This window comes from Callorhinus ursinus, unplaced genomic scaffold, assembly GCF_003265705.2.
Source record: "Callorhinus ursinus isolate GAN/ISIS: 27379988/994484 unplaced genomic scaffold, GSC_fseal_2.0 scaffold26, whole genome shotgun sequence".
NCBI lineage: Eukaryota > Metazoa > Chordata > Mammalia > Carnivora > Otariidae > Callorhinus > Callorhinus ursinus.
This window is the reverse complement of record NW_027397088.1, coordinates 111063-120755: the sequence shown is the minus strand read 5'-3', so window position 1 is coordinate 120755 and position 9693 is coordinate 111063.

Below are 9693 nucleotides of genomic sequence, written 5' to 3'. Positions count from 1 at the left end.
CGAGGACTATACCACTACAGACCTGGGGACCACCGAGGACTATACCGCTGCAGACCTGGGGACCACCGAGAACTATACCGCTGCATACCTGGGGACCACCGAGGACTACACCGCTGCATACCTGGGGACCACCGAGGACTATACCGCTACAGACCTAGGGACCACCGAGGACTATACCACTGCAGATCCAGGGACCACCGAGGACTATACCACTATAGATGTGGGGATCACCGAGGACTATACCACTATAGACGTTGGGACCACCGAGGACTCTTTTACTGCAGACCCGGGGACCACCAAGCATTACACCACTAAACATCCAGACACTCGCCCTGAGGGAACAGATCCAGTTACCTCAGTGAAACCCACTGGGCTGCGGACACCTATCAGAATCATCTTCATTTCCCTGGCTGCCACCACAGTGGCAATTGCACTCTTTGTTGGACTTGGCTTCTTTGTGGTGAGTATTGGCCCAGGAATGTGAAGGACATTATGGGAAAAGGGGTATCTGAGGAGAAGGCTGTGGGCAGGAGGAGTTGAGGCATGATAAATTATCAGAGGTGAGGAAACCTACATAGAGAGAGCTTTGGAAAGACACAGAGAGAGACAGAGATGGGGAGAAAGGAGGGGAGCAAGAAGCATAAAAAATGAGGACAGAACTAAGGAAGAGAGTAGGTGTTAGAGACAGGGGGACAGAGAGAAAGAGGGAAGGAAACGAGAATATGGAGGAAAATAAAGCAGACAGAAAGAGGAACATAAAAGCACAAATACAGTAAGGCATAGTGAGATCTAGAGCAAGGCATAAACCATTATATATAAATAGATACAAAAATTTGGAAATTTTCATAAGACAAGAAATTGGTGGTAAGAGGAGAGGAGGAAATAGAAACATTTTGAATGACCCACTCATGTCAAAAACGATGTTATTTTGTATTGATACTACCCATTCTGAAATTCTGCAAAAGATTTTTTAAAACCAGGTTTGAGTAGGTTTTTATGAGCATGGCGATTCCATATTGGTGAGACAATTGGTAAGAGCTCTCAAAGCGGGGCTCTGGGTATTTTTTTTTTTTTTGCCTCTGAGGGGCCCCATTGTTTCTACAAGAGGAGATAAAAAGACTCCATGCCATCCTTGTGGCTTGCTCTTACTGACTTTTGGTCTAAGACGTAAGCCTTCAAGGTCTGACTTCCGCTGGATAGGGAAGGGCTGGTCCTTTTTGGCCATCCTGACCTAAGGATTAAGTTCCCCTTGAAATCTTAACAAGTGACAGCTTACATGACTAGCCAGCTCATGCAGATCATTAAAGCCTCATTAATTCTTTTGGTCATTGATGCCACTGTGCACTGACCTCTGCCCCAAGAGGCAAACCCATAGCTTGGGATCAGTTTGTAGGTGTGATTTAAGCTGAAAAGAATGCATTATTCAGTTGGGGTGTTCATGTTTAATTCCACCAGAATCACACTATGAAACTAGAACATTCTGATAGATGGCTGACAAGAGGAAAATGGGAATAATAGCCTCTATATGTACTTGATACACATGTGAGTCATGTTGAGTATTCACTGGTAAAGGGAATTTACCTTCACTGTTACACAAACAAGTGGATTTCTAATTATGTGGATCACGATGAAGAGTCAGACACTCTTGCTCCAAGTTGGTGGATACTTTCCTCCCTCCAAACCAGGCCTGTAAGTGCTGATACAGAGCAGTCACTAGCAATGGCACCTTCTTAACTTCTTATAAAGACGAAAAATAAGAGATGGTTCAAAAGGCTCAGAGTACAGGGAGTAAGAGGAAAGATTTTGTTCCCAAACTTGCTGAATTCTTATAAACATTTAACCAAAAATGTTTAAAAGAATTATCTATATTTTCATCTTCCCCTCTAATTCCATTTATCAAAATAGTTTTATTTTCCCTATGTGACTTCAAAATTTTTGGAAATTAAGTATCTCTAGGGGTAAGTGTCAAGCTCTAAAGAAAATGGTGACATAGGAATTAGTCATAGAACTGGGAAGAGGAGCTGGATAGATCTTGATTACTCACCACAAGAGTTGAGAGGAACTGTCTTAAAACTAAACCACTTTGGGCGCCTGGGTGGCTCAGCCATTAGGCGTCTGCCTTCGGCTCGGGTCGTGATCCCGGAGTCTTGGGATCGAGCCCCGCAACAGGCTCCCTGCTCCATGGGAAGCCTGCTTCTCCCGCTCCCGCTCCCCCTGCTTGTGTTCCTGCTCTCACTGTGTCTCTCTCTTTCAAATAAATAAATAAATTCTTTAAAAAAAAAAAACTAAACCACTTTCTTGTCCTCTAGAAAAATTGTTTCCTGCAGCCATTAAATCCACCCACCAGGGTTATTTATTTTCCCCATGCCATGGATTGGAGTGCACCATGAAGAGGATTCCAGCAGTAACTATAATGGGTTCTAGAGCAAATCAGACTGCAGTCTCTGCAGGACCATGAAGCATGATGTGCGCCCTCAGACCTCCACTCTTCTCCCCAATTACAGAGCCCTGGGACCACCAGGGGAGAAAGATAGCTGGCCCTGGGAATAAGCACATCAGGGACACCCAGAAGGAAGCCTGTCTGCTCTGCATATCCCCTAATTCTGTCTGCCCATAGTTGCTTCCTCAGGAAGATTGCCTTTACCTATCTACCAGGTTTAGTCATGAAAACTATTTGAGGGAGATAGACACAACTCAGGTATAAAGAGATATTCATTAATTCTGATCAAAGAAATAAAGCAAATGTTTGTCTGTTTCTGTCTAGGTCTCATATCTAAATTCATTCATTTAACAAAATGGTGGAGTACCTAGCATGGGCCAAACACTATGCCTTTCTGTCTAATCTGAGTCCGTGTACTTGAAGAATATGGGCTTTCTGGTCTCTCAATAGCACTACACGCAAGTCCTCTCTACACCCAGGCCAAAGGATTATGTTTACAGGATGTAGCTAATTGGCCATTCAACAAATATCCAGTGAGCACCTACAGCAGGGACAGGCCACTGTTGCTACAGTAACTATACTACAATATAGTTGTTGTACAATATAGCTGCTACAGTAACTGCGGTTCATCTCTCTCATGGTGTGAAATGAAGGACAAAGTCCTGACCCGATCTCTGACTTGGGAGAATATCTGTGCCTATATGAGTCACACAGGGAAGAATTTCTTTCATGGAAAGAGTTTATTTTGTGTGGATTCCTTAGGATTTCTTTTTTTATTTTATTTTATTTATTTATTTGAGAGAGAGACACAGCGAGAGAGGAAACACAAGCAGGGAGAGTGGGAGAGGGAGAAGCAGGCTTCCTGCAGAGCAGGGAGCCCGATGCGGGGCTCGATCCCAGGACCCTGGGATCATGACCTGAGCCGAAGGCAGACGCTTAACGACTGAGCCACCCAGGTGCCCCAATAACTGTAGTAATTTAATGTGACGTGTGGTATTCTTTTGCTGAAGAATCCTTTCTTCCAACATTAATATGGTACCAATTCCTACAGCACAGTTAAGCAAATCTCCTTTGCCCTGTGATGACTCTGTTTTTTCACAGATTTTCCCATACAAACCATCTCAAGACCTTCGGTCTCTCAGTGTGCTATCAGACTGCCTGCCGTTCACTTAAGGCAAAGGCACCATTAAATGTTAACATAATCCTTGCTCTATTATTGTTAGTCTGTGACAATTGTAAAGTCTAATCATTTCTATTAATTTTATGTTGGTTTTATATTTAATAGGATCCAGAAAATGCTTACATTGTGATTTTAAAGATTACCTTCTAAAGAAAACGTATGTGGCAGAAACACCTATTTGCTATCCAAATTCCATTCTTTGTTTCTTACTTGGGGAACCCAAGTTTGTGTTGGGTGGCAATATGCCCATTTTCCAGTGTCCCTTGCAGCCAAGTGTAGGGATGAGACATGGTTCTGGCCAATGAGATGCAGGTAGAAGCCTCTGGGGCTGTGTTCCTTCTAACATGAAAAGGCAGAGCGTGACCAGGAGAAAACACTTCACCCTTCAGCCTTCACTCTTCTTCCCACCTGGAATATAAGTATGAGACCTAGAGATGCAGCAAGCATGCTGAGACCAAGAGGAGACAAGTGGGAAGGTGAAGGTTGTCACGCTGAGAGAGGAGTAAAGAAATCACTTGGGTCCCCAATGGTGCTGCTACAGCCTGGCTACTGCCCCCAGACTGTATACGAGACGAATAAAGTGTTGCAGCTTAGTTAGGTGGCATTCTGTAATTCCAGCCAAATGGGATCCTAAGTGATATGACATGCTTTTAAAATATCATAAAGAACATGTGGACTACCATAGTTCCCATTTGGGAAACACCATAGTAGGTCCTTTCTAGTGCTAAGTGCTAATGCATACTATACTCATTATGACACTTACGATTTGTTGCATGTATCTATGCATGCCATCTCTTTAGATATATAGCTCATCCCTTCATGTGAGTCCAGTCCCACTCAGCTAATCCTCCTGTTTTCTTTATAAAGTCCAGTGCTGAAAAGAATTCTTTAAGTATTGTTTAGGAGTGGTACCAAATCCAGATGACCCCAAATGGCACATGCTGTTACTATGCTGCCCAGACTAAGAAGACCAGGCAAGCACACACCTTACAGAATTGTGCCTGAACACAATTTATGCCTGTTTGGGCATGTCACCCCTCACAAAAACGTCTGTGAATGCACGTTCTGGTCCCATAACCTGCCTTTACAAACAAGAATGCTTGTGAAGTTATCTAGCAATAGTGATTCAACATCGCCCCTACAGAAGTATTGTTTGATACCTGTGTGGACACATAATTATTTTTCAAATCTAGTCATGACCATTCCTGTGATTTATCTGCAACTCCTCTCTGTGGTCTCTGTATATCACTATATTTATTTCCTTTATGGAGCTGAATCCAAGCTGAACTTATCTTTACTTATGTTTTAATTTATTTATTCTGTCTGTCTCCTTTCACTAGAATCTCAGTTCCTTGAGAATAAGGGTTTTGAGAGCAATACATGAAAGAGTAAACATTCAGCAATCACTGTGCTTCATTAATCCTAAGATGCACATTTCCCCCCACTGCATATAGTTTAAAATGGAGTTTAAAATGGAAATGCGTCTTACCACTGATGGCATGTCATAGTTTAGTTGGCAGCACTTTTTCTTTCTTTGTTGGGACATAAGGGCTCCTTGCTCAGCGGGGAGCCTCCTTCTCCCTCTCCCTCTGCAGCTCCCCCTGCTTGTGCTCTCTCCCTCTCCCTCTCTCTCAAGTAAAATAAATAAAACCTTAAAAAAAAAAAAAAGAGTTGGACGTTTAACCAACTGAGCCACCCAGGTGGAATTTAAACAAAAACTTTAAAAAGAAAACCACCAATTACAGTACAATGTGCCAAGTGCTATAATAGAGGTATATATTGGTGTGGAGCCCAAAGGAGGGGCCTCCCTCAGCCGCTGCAGACCCAAGAAAGCTTCCCAGGGAAAGAGATAACTGACCTGGAATTTATGACATATTTATGGGCACTTTTGCTGCTTTCACTTATGTTGTCTTTTTTGATCCTCATATCAACTCTGTGACATAGGAAAATCATCCTGTCTTAGAAACACAGACTGAGGCTCAGAGAAGTTAAATAAATTGCCCCCAGATCATATGAATGGTAAGTGGTACAGCAGGGTAGAAGAGGGTGGAGTGAAGCTCAGGTCTTCTGGCTCCAGCGGCATTTGCTTTTTACCTCATTAGAGCTGAATTTCAAGTGATGAACAGCCCCTCAGCACCCTCCTCATAAAAAACCTCCATTAGCTTATGATGAGAGGCCCTTCGATCTTTCCTTTTATCTGTTTTAGGTTTGAGCAAGGCAAGAGAAACCAGACATAGTCCCCATTCCTGAGGAGCCCTAGTCCGTAAATGAGTTGTAGACACACATGCACAAAAGAACCATCTTTGTGTGTGCAAAGAATGGTAGGAAAGGTGTCATCGGTTTTGACATTTACAGTATTTATTTGCTTTGAGTGGTTCTGCTCTTAAAAATATTTGCAGCATCTCAGACCCCATCCTTGAGAGAACTTGGACTGAACACAAGAAGAGTCACTCCAGTCGCTCAGAAGTTCATATAAAGTTTTTGAGGCAGTCCCCGAATCAAGATGGCTTTAAGGTATTTGTGATTTTTTCTACCCAGAAGTGTTTTTTAACTTCTGTACTTTATATATGGGAAGGTGGAATGTGATGATTTGTTTAGCTATCCATCAGGTCTTGCCTGAGTATACATATGCGAGTTACTATGTGTGGCTCTGAGGACACAGTGGAAAGCCATGAAACAACTTCTACCATCAAGATATCTGGTGGAAGCTAATGGACATGGCTGTCATGTAGATGCAAAAGTTGTGAAATATCTCAGTGTTCCACACCCTCTTTGGGAAATTCAAGACTTTTCAGCAATGACATTTATCATCAGCAATGTAACCATACAAGGAAGGTAAACTACAGATGCACCCCCGAGCAGAGGCATTCATGCTGAGACCACAGCTGATGCATTCTTTCTCATGTTGATTAGTATGCACTGCTTGTGTCTAGCTGCTTGCAGTTGATACCTGATTTGTGAATGAAGCTGAGGTATAATGCAGTGTTGGATACTGGATCACAGAGGCTATAACTATTTTAAAAAACAGATCTCATGGGGTGCCTGGCTGCCTCAGTTGGTAGAGCATGCAACTCTTGATCTCAGGATTGTAAGTTCAAGCCCCTCACTGGGTATAGAGATTACTTAAAAAAAAAAAAAATCCAACTCACTGTAAAGCCAAATAAATACCATGAATGTTACAGTTGATGAAAAATGGCTATTAGAGGGTGCCTGGGTGGCTCAATTGTTAAGCATCTGCCTTCGGCTCAGGTCATGATCCCAGGGTCCCGGGATCGAGCCCCACATCGGGCTCCCTGCTCCATGGGAAGCCTGCTTCTCCCTCTCCCATTCCCCCGCTTGTGTTCCCTCTCCCACTTTCTCTGTCAAATAAAATCTTAAAAAAAAAAAAAGAAAAGAAAAATGGCTATTAGAGGGGCACCTGGGTGGCTCAGTCGGTTAAGCGTCTGCTTTCACCTCAGGTCATGATCCCACAGTCCTGGGATGGAGTCCCACGTCAGGCTCCTTGCTCGGCAGGGAGCTTGCTTCTCCCTCTCCCTTTCCTCCTTGCTCATGCTCTCTCTCACTATCTCTGTCTCTCTCTCTCAAATAAATAAATAAATAAATAAAATCTTTAAAATGGCTATTAGAAAACTTTGGATATGGTTAAATTGTTAAATTGACATGGATAAAGATTTAATTAGAATGTATATTCAGCATGGGAGAAGAGATAATGAGGAGGAATGAAATGACAGTCAAAATGTCAAAGCAACTGCAGAAACAGCATCCATGGCAACAAATGGCCTGGACGGAAGAGGGATTCCTGGACTACCTGTATCTTCCTGAAGAAATGGGTTTTAAAAATTGAGATATAATTGACATATAACATTATATTAGTTTTCATATTTGTATATATTGCAAAATGATCACCACAATAAATCTAGTTAACATCCATCACAACACACAGTTACACATTTTTTTTTAAAGATTTTATTTATTTATTTGACAGAGAGAGACACAGCGAGAGAGGGAACACAAGCAGGGGGAACGGGAGAGGGAGAAGCAGGCTTCCCACAGAGCAGGGAGCCCGATGCGGGGCTCGATCCCAGGATCCTGGGACCATGACCTGAGCCGAAGGCAGACGCTTAACGACTGAGCCACCCAGGCGCCCCCACACAGTTACACATTTTTTTCTTGTGTTGAGAACTTTTAAGATCTACTCTCATAGCAACTTGCAAATATGCAATATAGTATTATTAACTATAGTCATGGTGTTGTTTGTACTTACTTGTTTTATAAATGGAAGTTGTTACCTTTTGGCCACCTTCATCCATTTCACCCACTAGCTGGCTTTAGCAACCACCAATTTGTTCTCTGTATCTTTTTTTTTTTAAAGATTTTATTTATTTATTTGACAGAGAGAGACACAGTAAGAGGGAACACAAGCAGGGGGAGTGGGAGAAGGAGAAGCAGGCTTCCCACCGAGCAGGGAGCCTGATGCGGGGCTTGATCCCAGGACCCTGGGATCATGACCTGAGCCAAAGGCAACCACTTAACGACTGAGCCACCCAGGCACCCCTGTTCTCTGTATCTTTGAGTTCAGCTTTTGTTTTGTTTTGTTTTTAGATTTCACATATAAGTGAAATCATATGGTATTTGTCTTTCTCTATCTGGCCTATTTCACTCAGCATAATGCCCTTGAAGTCCATCCATGTTGTTGCAATGGCAGGATTTCCTTCTTTTTATGGCTGAATAATATTGCATTGCATTATATACCACAACTTCTTTAACCATTCATCTGTTGATGGACACTTAGGTTGTTTCCATATCTTGGCTCCTGTAAATAATGCTGCAATAGGGGTTTATATATCTTTTCAAGGTAGTGTTTTCATTTTTTTTAAGATTTTATTTATTTATTTGACAGAGAGAGAGCACAAGTACGCAGAGCGTCAGGCAGAGGCAGAGGGAGAAGCAGACTCCCTGCTGAGTGGGGAGCCCAACACAGGACTCGATCCCAGGACCCTGGGATCATGACCTGAGCCAAAGGCCGATGCTTAACCGACTGAGCCACACAGGTGCACTTTCATTTCTTTTTTAAAAAATATTTTATTCACTTTTGCAAGAGAGGGAGCACACATGAGTGGCAGGGAGGGGGCAGAAGGAGAAGCAGACTCCCTGCTGAGCAGAGAGCCTGATGCAAGGCTCCATCCCAGGACCCTGGGATCATGACCTGAGCCGAAGGCAGATGCTTCACCGACTGAGCCACCCGGGTGCCCAGTGTTTTCATTTCTTTTGAATAAATACCCTGAAGTGGAATTGCTGGATCACATGGTAGTTCTATTTCTAATTTTTTGAGGAACCTCCATACTGGCTGCACAATTTCTCTCTCCACCAACAGTGAAACGACGGTCCCCTTTTCCTCACGTCATTGTCAACACTTATTATTTCTTGTCATTTTAGCCATTCTAAAGGTGTGAAGTGATGTCTCATTGTGGTTTTGATTTACATATCCCTGATGTCTCATGATTAGTGATATTGACCACCTTTTCATGTACATGTTGGCCATCTTTATGTCTTCTCTGGAAAAATGTCTATTCAGATCCTCTGCCCATTTTTAATTGGATTGTTTGCTTTCTGTTATTGAATTATATGATTAACTTATATATTTTGGATATTAACCCCTTATCAGATATATGATCTGTCAATATTTGGTCCCATTCGGTAGGTTGCCTTTTCACTTCCTTGATAGTTTCCTTTGCTCTGCAGAATGAAATGTCTTGAGCCCTCTAGTGGCAATGGCTGGTTAGTGTCCCTCTGAAAGATGAGCGCCTCTTGAAAACTGCCTACTTTTGAGTGCCTCAAGGGAAGTTGGCTTGTCTCACAGGTCACACACCAGCTCACTCCTCATCTTGCACTTGCTGAGGACTGAGGCACAGGATATGTCCATAAAAAACTACAATTTTTCACTGAATCTAAGACTCCATTAGCTGGCAAACATATCGTTATTTCATGCGAAAGAAAGAAAGAAAGAAAGAGAAAGAAAGAAAGAAAAAGAAAGAAAGAAAGAAAGAAAGAAAGAAAGAAAGAAAGAAAGAAA